The sequence below is a fragment of the Triticum dicoccoides genome, chromosome 3B (genome assembly GCF_002162155.2).
Source record: "Triticum dicoccoides isolate Atlit2015 ecotype Zavitan chromosome 3B, WEW_v2.0, whole genome shotgun sequence".
NCBI lineage: Eukaryota > Viridiplantae > Streptophyta > Magnoliopsida > Poales > Poaceae > Triticum > Triticum dicoccoides.
Window position 1 is genome coordinate 781129005 of NC_041385.1, and position 9250 is coordinate 781138254.

General features: G+C 48.9%; 1 pseudogene; it reads right to left on the minus strand.

Moving 5' to 3' along the window:
• Positions 1-201: 201 nt before the first annotated feature.
• Positions 202-9250, minus strand: part of LOC119280019 — a 28908-nt pseudogene continuing 19859 nt past the window's right edge.

Consider the following 9250-nt stretch of genomic DNA (forward strand, 5'->3'; position numbering starts at 1 on the left):
GGGATAAAAACTCCCCGGTTTAGAGTTGAGGAACGATTTCTAAACTGTCAGAAGAGTTCAAGGACCAAAAATATACTTTTTTCTTAAAAAATGCTTTGTGGACACACCAGTTTATTATTCATCATGTTTCGATTTCAGAGAATGCGATCAATTGGAAAAAAAACACGCATGTAGCACACGATGGCATAAACCTGCGGCTAGCTAGGCAGCCATGGTGAAATTGAAGTTGCTCCACGTCGTCTGCCTGCCCCAGAGCAGCGAGCTGAAGCCGAGCCGCTGCTTCTCCTCGTCGAACAGCAGCAGGTTGTTCTCCATCTGGAACCCTCCGATCACCGCCGCCGGCGACCCGCCCTGCTTGTCCACCTCCCCCTGCTTCATCTCCACGAACGCGAGGCATGCCGTGTCGTCGCTCACCTGCACCATGGAGTTGCCGCCGAACACCGTCCAGTTCCTGCCGCCCTCCAGCATCAGGTCGATCTGCGGCACGGCGTAGCCCAGCCGCGCCAAGTCGTAGCACAGCTCGAACGGCACCGCTGCCGGCGGGGCCATCCTCGCCCTCTCCGCCGTGGTTTGGTTGAACGCCTTGACGAACGCACGGTACACGTCGGGCCGGAGCGCCGTGTAGGGGATCGTGGAGCACAGCTTGAGGACCAGCGGTGAGCCGTATCCGTCATCGAGCTGCAGCCGAGCCTGGTTCACGGCGATGCCTTTTGTCAGCCGAGATGTAGTACCCGGGGGAATCGCCGTGCTTGCGCAGCGACGTGTACCCGGCCAGGGTCGCGTTGACGTCCGGCCGGCCCCCGGCGGGAGGAGGAAGTGCGGCCCCCCGCCGAATATGGCCATGCCGGCGCCGGAGCCGGCGCTGGGGAGGTAGAGCGCGAACTTGTTACCGACCTTCTGCGTGTCCGCGACCTGCGCCTGGAGCGCGAGGCCCGAGCACGCAAGCCCCGCCACTGCCGGACTCGCGGGCTATGCCTACGGCCCAGGGCCGTCGGCATAGATCTATGCCTACGGCTGCCGTCGGCATAGCCCCGTCAGTGTAGATCACGTCAGCGTAGTTCTGTCAAACCGTCGGCGTAATATAGCCGTCGGCGTAGGAGCGTATGCCGACGGCCGTGGGGCAGCCGTGGACATAGTTTAGCCGTCGGCGTTGTTTTCCGTCTGACGGCAACGGACGGCGCCATCAAAACCGCTGGCGACTCAGGATAAGACACGTGGCAAAGGTATGCCGACGGCTTGGCCGTCGGCATAGATCAGGTCTATGCCTACATCTATGCCGACGGCTTTGCCGTAGGCATAGCCGTGCCATGTGGCGCCTCCTGGTGGCTCCTGAGCGTATATATGCCGACGGCTTTGCCGTAGGCATTGTTTTTTTCCCATGTTTTCTCTTTTTCAATTCATTTGACAACATTTCAAAGCAGAATAATATGAAATATGACAGTTCATCATCATCATTTAAACATAGTCAAGTTCATCATCTAAAGATCATCACCGGCGAAAGTTCACGAACATAAGAGTAGTGCAAGACATGAAACATCATAAAAGTTGAAATATGAAAGACATTGCACAACGACCGCATACACGGAATCATCATCGACATCAAGCACCACCGAGTCCACCTCCGCCAAAACCACCACCACCATCGAGTCCACCTCCGCGAAAACCACCACCTCCGCCAAAACCACCACCACCACCAAGTCCACCTCCGCCAAAACCGCCACCACCAAGTCTACCTCCGCCAAAACCGCAACGACCAAGTCCACCTCCGCCAAAACGGCCACCACGACCACCATCACTCTGCCAGACCGGAGTGACTGGGGTCGACGGAGCAGGAGTCGAGCCACCGGTCCCCTACATGTTTGAAAGAAGATTCTAACGGTAAATATGACATGATAGTGTTGAATGAACGAGAACTAGTTTGTCATTAGTTAGGCAAATGTACTAACCGGAGTATCACCGCCTAGTGCCAGCCATTCCTCGAATGTGGGAATGTGTGGGGCGTCTCCCGCAGGTGGTGGTGGGGGTCCAACTTGTGGTGGCTCCATGCGGTTAGTCCAAGACGCCAACATAGTCTGGATGTTAGTTAAACAAGCAAACTAGAAAGTCAGAAGGAATGAAAGTGCAAATTTGAGCTTGGTTTAAGAGGGCAAAACTAACTGCCATCACTTGACGGCTGTAATCATCGTTTGCCTTCACTCGTTGCAAGTACTCCCTCACCTTAATATGCCTATGCTCGAGAAAGGCCTGATATGCCTACAAAATTGAGGTTGTTTCTAAGTGGGTAGTGATGAAAATAAACTAAGAAAGATAGAGACAAAGAAGATAAGGGGAAGTACTTACAGCACGTTGGCGGACTAAGGGAGGCTACGAACGCCCCGTACTCTCTAACGGGCTCGGGTTGGTAGCTCGAAGCCGTGTGTACGAGATCGACGGAGTGATCAAGCCATCGAAACACGGATACCGGCCATGGGACTTACCCTGGATGGCCACCACTGCCGTGTCGTCGATCTGAGACTTGGCGACCTCAGGAACGGGAACATCCGGATGCAACTTCTGATAGTTCTGAGTGTAAGACTCCTGGTGTTGCTCGGTGTTGCCGTAGTACTGGCTCTTGCCCTCCTTGCAATCACTCCGCTCGCGGGCCAGCATCCATGACTCCATGTCTGAGAGCAGCCTCTGCAACTTGTCCTCCTGCAACGTCAAACAGAAGTTAGCCATACATAAGAACATGACGGTAAAGAAGAACCAAAATGCATCATGCATATAGATATACCTTCATGGCCTTGAAGCTCCAGTGGTTCCTGTTTCCTTGACCGTGTGTCCCGTCTTTTCCACGATTAGCCCGGGCCTTGATGCTCTTGGCAGCAAACTCTGGATCGTCACCAACCCACCTATCCACCAAACACGCCCATCCGTCATGTCTTCTATAGCACCAACGAGGAACAACCTATGCAAATTTTGGAAGCATGACATGTGAGCACGAAACATATAGTTGACTCCTTGAAACAATGAAAAGTCGGTAATAGTTACCATCATGAACTGCTCCCTACTCATGGTAATTTTTTTGCCTCTGTGCTTGAGTTTTGGTCATCTTTTGTTGCAGGAAGATGTGGTAGTACTGCGAGACGGCAACCCAACGCACCTCGTACTGCAACTGACGAGCTTTCTTCTTTGCAGACGCAAGTAAGACCACGTCGGCTCTGGCCTTTTGCTCGTCAAGAACTCTATAGAGTTGCTGCAATCATGCATAAACCAGAAGCAAACAAGGCATGAGTTGAGTGATTCAATATAAACTGTGAACAAAACTGAAGACAAGTGATTAAAAAGGGAACTTACCCAAAATTTGGTGATCACAGCCTTAGCGGCCATCCCGTACTCCGTGTTGCTGCAAGCCTCATAGTGGGCCCAACTTGTGGCCAAAACACGCAACTGCAGGTTCCTGTCTAGCCGCGGGCAGAATAGGCCAGGCCAAAACTCCTTCAACAGGACAGTGATAAGGCCGTTCGGTTTACGGCCCTTTCCGCGAAGGATCCAGTTACTGCAAAAGAATCAAAGGGTTGCCATGTGTACAATAAAAAAATGTTGTTATGTGTTGAAAATATGATTGGGATGCACTTACTCTGTCCCCGCAGGTTCAATGAGCCACTTGTGCGCCTCGATAGAAGGTGGTGTAGGTACTCCGGCATTACCACGCAGCCACCCATGCAGAGCACCCGGTGGCAAGTCACCCCACAACTCAGGGTCAACCTCCCCTCCACCCTCCTCGCCCTCCTCCTCACCCTCCTCCTCGGCCTCCTCCTCCTCGGCCTCCTCCTCCTTGGCCTCCTCCTCCTCACCCTCCTCCTCCTCGGCATCAGGAACATACTCCTCCTCCTCAGACTTAGAAGCTGCATCAGCATAGGAGGGCATCGAACAAGACCCTCCTATTTCGGACACGGCCCGGAGTTTTTTGGCTCGGTTGCCTCTCCCCCCACCTCCTCATCCTCTAGGGGATCTCCCCCCACCCCCTCCTCCTCTAGGGTCTCCTCCCCCGACCCCTCCACCTCCCTGTGAGGTGCCATCCTCGCGTAGTCGGGAGGGAACCTTGTGGGCTTGTCCACTCCGAGTAAGTCCCCCTTTAAGTTTACTAAGGAAACTGGCACCGCTGGACTTGCCCATGATTAGCAAACCTGCATTGAGAAGAGAATAAACAATTAGTAAGGATATAAAAAAAAGCATATAGGAAAGACATTAATAACGGAAGAGCACATTAAGCATACTATTGTAATGATCATTAAATGAACATACATTTTCTAGAACTCATATGAATCATCACTATTGTAATCTATTTGTCGACCGGTCTCATCATCACTATCCCGCATATGTTCTTCGTTGTCTGACAGAGGTGGAGGCTCTTCCTCATCGCCAGCGTCAGCGTCTTCATTTAACTTTTCAAGCATAATTATGTCTCTTTGATTCACAACTGCCTCACCATCAATCCGTGCGCCGTCGTCATTTGGGTCCAGGTCAACATAACCCAAGTCATCATCCTCCTTGTTTCGGACCACGTCATCATGTTCCTCTTGAAAGAACACTCCCTCGTATGTCATGGGGTTTATGTTGTAGTAATCATCATCGTTCGGGTCCGGTAGCTTACCATGTGGCGACACCTTGAACACAACTTCCCAACCCTTTAGGTACTCTTTCTAGCATGGGTAAGGCAAATAATATATTTGTGTGGCCTGGGTAGCGGCGATAAAGAGATCAACTCCGGCATAGACGGTTGATGGTTTAACTTCAACTAAACCAACAGAAGGCATATGTCTCAGACCCTTTTTGGGGTCGAACCATCGGCATCTGAACACAGTGAGACTTAGGTGTTTACGGCCACGTTTGAATGTAAGCTCGTATATTTTTCCTACCCTTCCGTAGTAATCTACTTTATTATCTCCTTCGGTGAAGACTCCGGTATTTATGGTTTTGGGATAAGGCCGACTGTTCTGGTGCTCCTCTGTATGGAAGCGATACCCATTCACATCATACTTTTGGCATGTCATGATCGTAGGGTCAAAACCCATGGAAACCCATCTCAATTCTTCATCCATTGATTCGTTCGGATCATTTCCCTACAAGTTTAATTGAAATTATAGGGTGCATGAGTTTAATTGGAAGTGTGAAATGGGTAATAGGGAAGTGTGAAATATTACTTTCTCCATGAACCACACAACGAAATTTTTCCTTCCATCAGCACCCTTTCGGAGAAGAGCAAGTGCCTCCGCTTCAGTAGGAGGCAACATTCCCGTCCACTCTTCCTCAACGAATCGACTACAATAAGAAAAGCGGTATAAGAACTAGGCAAAGTGAACATAATGAATTGACTAAAAGAATGGTGAAAAGGTATTACCTCATCCACTCATCCTCAACTTCCTTGATGTTGTGCAAGATATAGAACATGACATCCTCCCACTCATCTCGTGGCATGACATAAGATGCCGAGCATCCATCCCTGCCACCTTGCCCGATGAATAGAAGCAACTTGGGTTTATACTTGGGTTCTTCTGTATTCTATCGAAACACCTTATTGTGCAACATGGGAACATGGTCCGGATAGTAGGCTGTCCTGAGGTCTGCCACCTCCTCTAGGATAACTGCCTCAGCTATGGAAGCTTCAATCTTGCTTTGTTTCCACATTTCTGTCTCAAATGCTTGTTCTGTCTCTCAGGGCCGTACTGCCAACGATACTGCACAGGCCCCCCCAACAATACCTCGTTCGCAAGGTGCAAAATGAGATGTGTCATCGGAGTAAAGAAGCCTGGCGGGAAGATCTTCTCTAGCTGGCATATCAACTCCGGCGCCTTCTTATGCATTTCTTTTATCTTCTTAGGACATACTTCTTTAGCACAAAGTGTGCGGAAGAAATGGCTTAACTCTGCAAGCACACGCCCGACACGCTCGGGAAAATAGCCCCGAACCATCACCGGCATAATCCGCTCAATCCATACATGATAGTCATGACTCTTGAGCCCGGTCACTCTGCCCGTTGAAAGATTGACCCCCTTACTTATATTCGACGCATAACCATCAGTAAACTTCACGACGTGTTTCAGCCACTTGAATGCCTCCATCTTATGATCCTTTTTAAGTATGAAGTCAGCATCTGGCTTGAACCAAGATTTTCGACTGCCTGTGGGAGGTTGCATGTGAAGACGTGGTCCATCACAAATATTATGTTGATCGACTCTAGCATTAACATTATCCTTTGTCTTATCAGGAATGTTGAGGATCGTGTGAAAAAGGGACTCCGCGACATTCTTTTCGGTGTGCATCACGTCGATGTTGTATGGAAGTTTGAGGTCCTTAAAATAGGGAAGCTGCATGAAGGGGGTAATGTGAGTCCAGTTGTGCATCTCACCATATCCTTCAAAACATTTTTCCCTTTGCCTTTGCCTTTCCCTTTACCTGCAGGCTTAAGAGCTTTCAGCTGAGCAAGCACATCCGCACCAGAAAACGTTGGAATCTCGTTTACTTCATGGACAACTTTGCCTTTTGTGAAGTTCTTCTTGTCTTCCCTATCAGGATGGTCTGGAGGGAGGAACTGTCGATGCAGGTCAAAGGCAACATACTTGCCACCCTTCTTCAGCCAAATGAAAATCAAGGCCTGCATGCACACTGGGCAAGGCATCTTTCCACTTGTACACCATCCGCAGAACAGGGCATAGCCGGGAAAGTCATGCATGCAATACTGTAGCCAAACTTTCATCAAGAAATTTTTCTACAGATGCCGGTCGTATGTCAACCTCGGGAAGTACCAAGAATGGTGCAAATCATCCACCAACGGCTGCATAAACACACTCAAATTCTTCCCCGGATATTCAGGCCCCGGAATTATAAGCGACAGGAACATGGTCTTGCATTGCATTATGGCGCCGGGAGGGAGATTGAGCGGAATAACAAATATGGCCAGCAGCTGTATGGATTAGACGACATACCATATGGATTGAAACCATCACCTGTTATAGCAATTCTGGCATTCCCAGCCTCGGCTGCTTCCTCCGGGTACTTTATATCGAATTACTTCCATGCTTCACCTTCTGATGTATGTACAATTTTTTTTGGATTGTACCTTTTCCCTTCCTTGTGCCACTTCATCATTTTGGCAGACTCCTCGGTGATGAAAAGGCGCTGCAATCTTTTTATAAAATCAAGATACCACAGAACCTTCACAGGGATTTTTAGCTGCTGCTTCTGACCATGATTATCGACCACCTCAATATACCGAGAGGAACCGCACTTCCTACAATAGTTGTCATCCGCATACTCATGCCTAAACAAAAGGCAATTCTTTGGACAAACATGTATTTTCTCATAGTCCATGGAGAGCGCCTTCATGATTTTCTTCGTACCGTACATGGTTTTCGGCAGTTCATGGCCCTCAGGCAGGCTGTTAGCCCATACTCCCAGAAATGCTTCGAAGCAACCTCGACTACAGCCGTACTCAGCCTTGACTGCCATCAGTTGCGAGATGGCATCCAGCACAGACAGCTTGGCACCCTCATAGAGAGGTTTCTTTGACGAGGCCAAGATTTCCAGGAAGGCCTTTGTGGTTTCCTCTGGCTCCTCCGGTTCATTCGCTGAATGTGAAGGAGGTGTTGGCTGTGCAGCAAAGACACCATCTAGCATGTCTCTAACCCTATCGTCCTCATAACCAGCGAGGCGTTGTCGTATCACATCCTCTCTACCACGGTCCCGCTGGGCAAAGTTTATCGGCATATTAAAGTTGGGCATAAATCCATTCGTGCGAAGGTGCTTAGTCATCTCACTCTTATCTCTGCGGATACGTCTCTTACATTTGGCACACGGGCATTCTGGCACGATCCTCATTGGACTACGGAATATCTCTTTCAAAAACACATCAGTTTTCTCGACCCACTCTATTGTTACTTGATTCCAACAGAAAAACCCACTATACATCCACTGATTATCTGCCATCTCTGCTTTATTGGAAGCCACACAAAAAAATTAAGGATTCATTTAAATTACCCACATCAATATTTTATTTTTTACAAGGTTGACGAGAATCGACATTTAATCCACCTACATCTCTAATAGGTAAATATGGGTCCTAATCCCACCCGAGAATGTGTAGATTGAGTACGGTCCATGCTCTACCCCATTCCGAGACAAAATTTCGGCAGCACCTCCCCGCTGTTCTCCAAATACACGTCTCGGCAAAATGCTGAGAGAATGTGCATCCGGAGAACAACAGGGAGGCGCCGCCGAAATCCTGTCTCGGAACGGGGTAGAGCATGAACAACGTACCCAATCTACACATCCTCGAGCTGTCCGTGGAAAGCGCTGGAGAATCCGAAAGAGCTGCGGTGATAAATATGCAATTGAATGCATATTTATTGATGCAACCCTTTCGGACGGGAGGCCTAGGTTACGCGACTTGATGTGAAAATTTAATCTAGTGACATGGAAAAAAAAAGTGGACGAGGTCATGGAATTGTTGCTCACCCTCCGACGTTGACCATCACCTCCAACATCGACAATCACTCCAGGAAGATGGAACACCACAAATCCTGTTAATTACACCGAGTGAAAAAATTTAGGTCATCACCTCACATTAAGCATTGATACTTTTACCTGTGAAAAAAAATCATGTTTCGTCAAGTGTCAAATTTTCTCCTTCAATTTTTTAGCAAGATCATCATGATTAAATAACCACTCATCATATCATAATTTTGCAGCACATCTCACATAGCTACTTAACATTAAGCATTGACACTTAAAACTATGAAAAATAATCATATTTTGTCAAGTGTCAAATTTTGTCCGGTTCAATTTTTTCGACAAGATCATCATGATAAAAATAACCACTCATCTTATACCAATTTTGGAGCACATGTCAAATGACAAGAACATCATGATAAAAATCTAACATCCAACATCTAACATCCAACATCCATCTAACATCCAAATGACAAGATCATCATCTAACCTAACAATCTAACATCCAACATCCATCCATGCATTCATTCATCCATCCAGCAGTAGAAAAAAAATGAAAAAAAGTAGCTCACCGAGAGGGGCGCGACAGGGGGCGCGGCGGTCGACGGGGTGGTGAGACAGGGGCGGTCGGGGATGGGAGGGACGGGGCCGGCCAAAGCCGTGACCGGCTGCAGCAGCCGCGGCCGGCTGCAGGAGCACCGGCGGGGTCAGGGGAGGCCGGGGCAACACGCGGTCGGGGGAGGCCGGGGCAGCGGCGGGG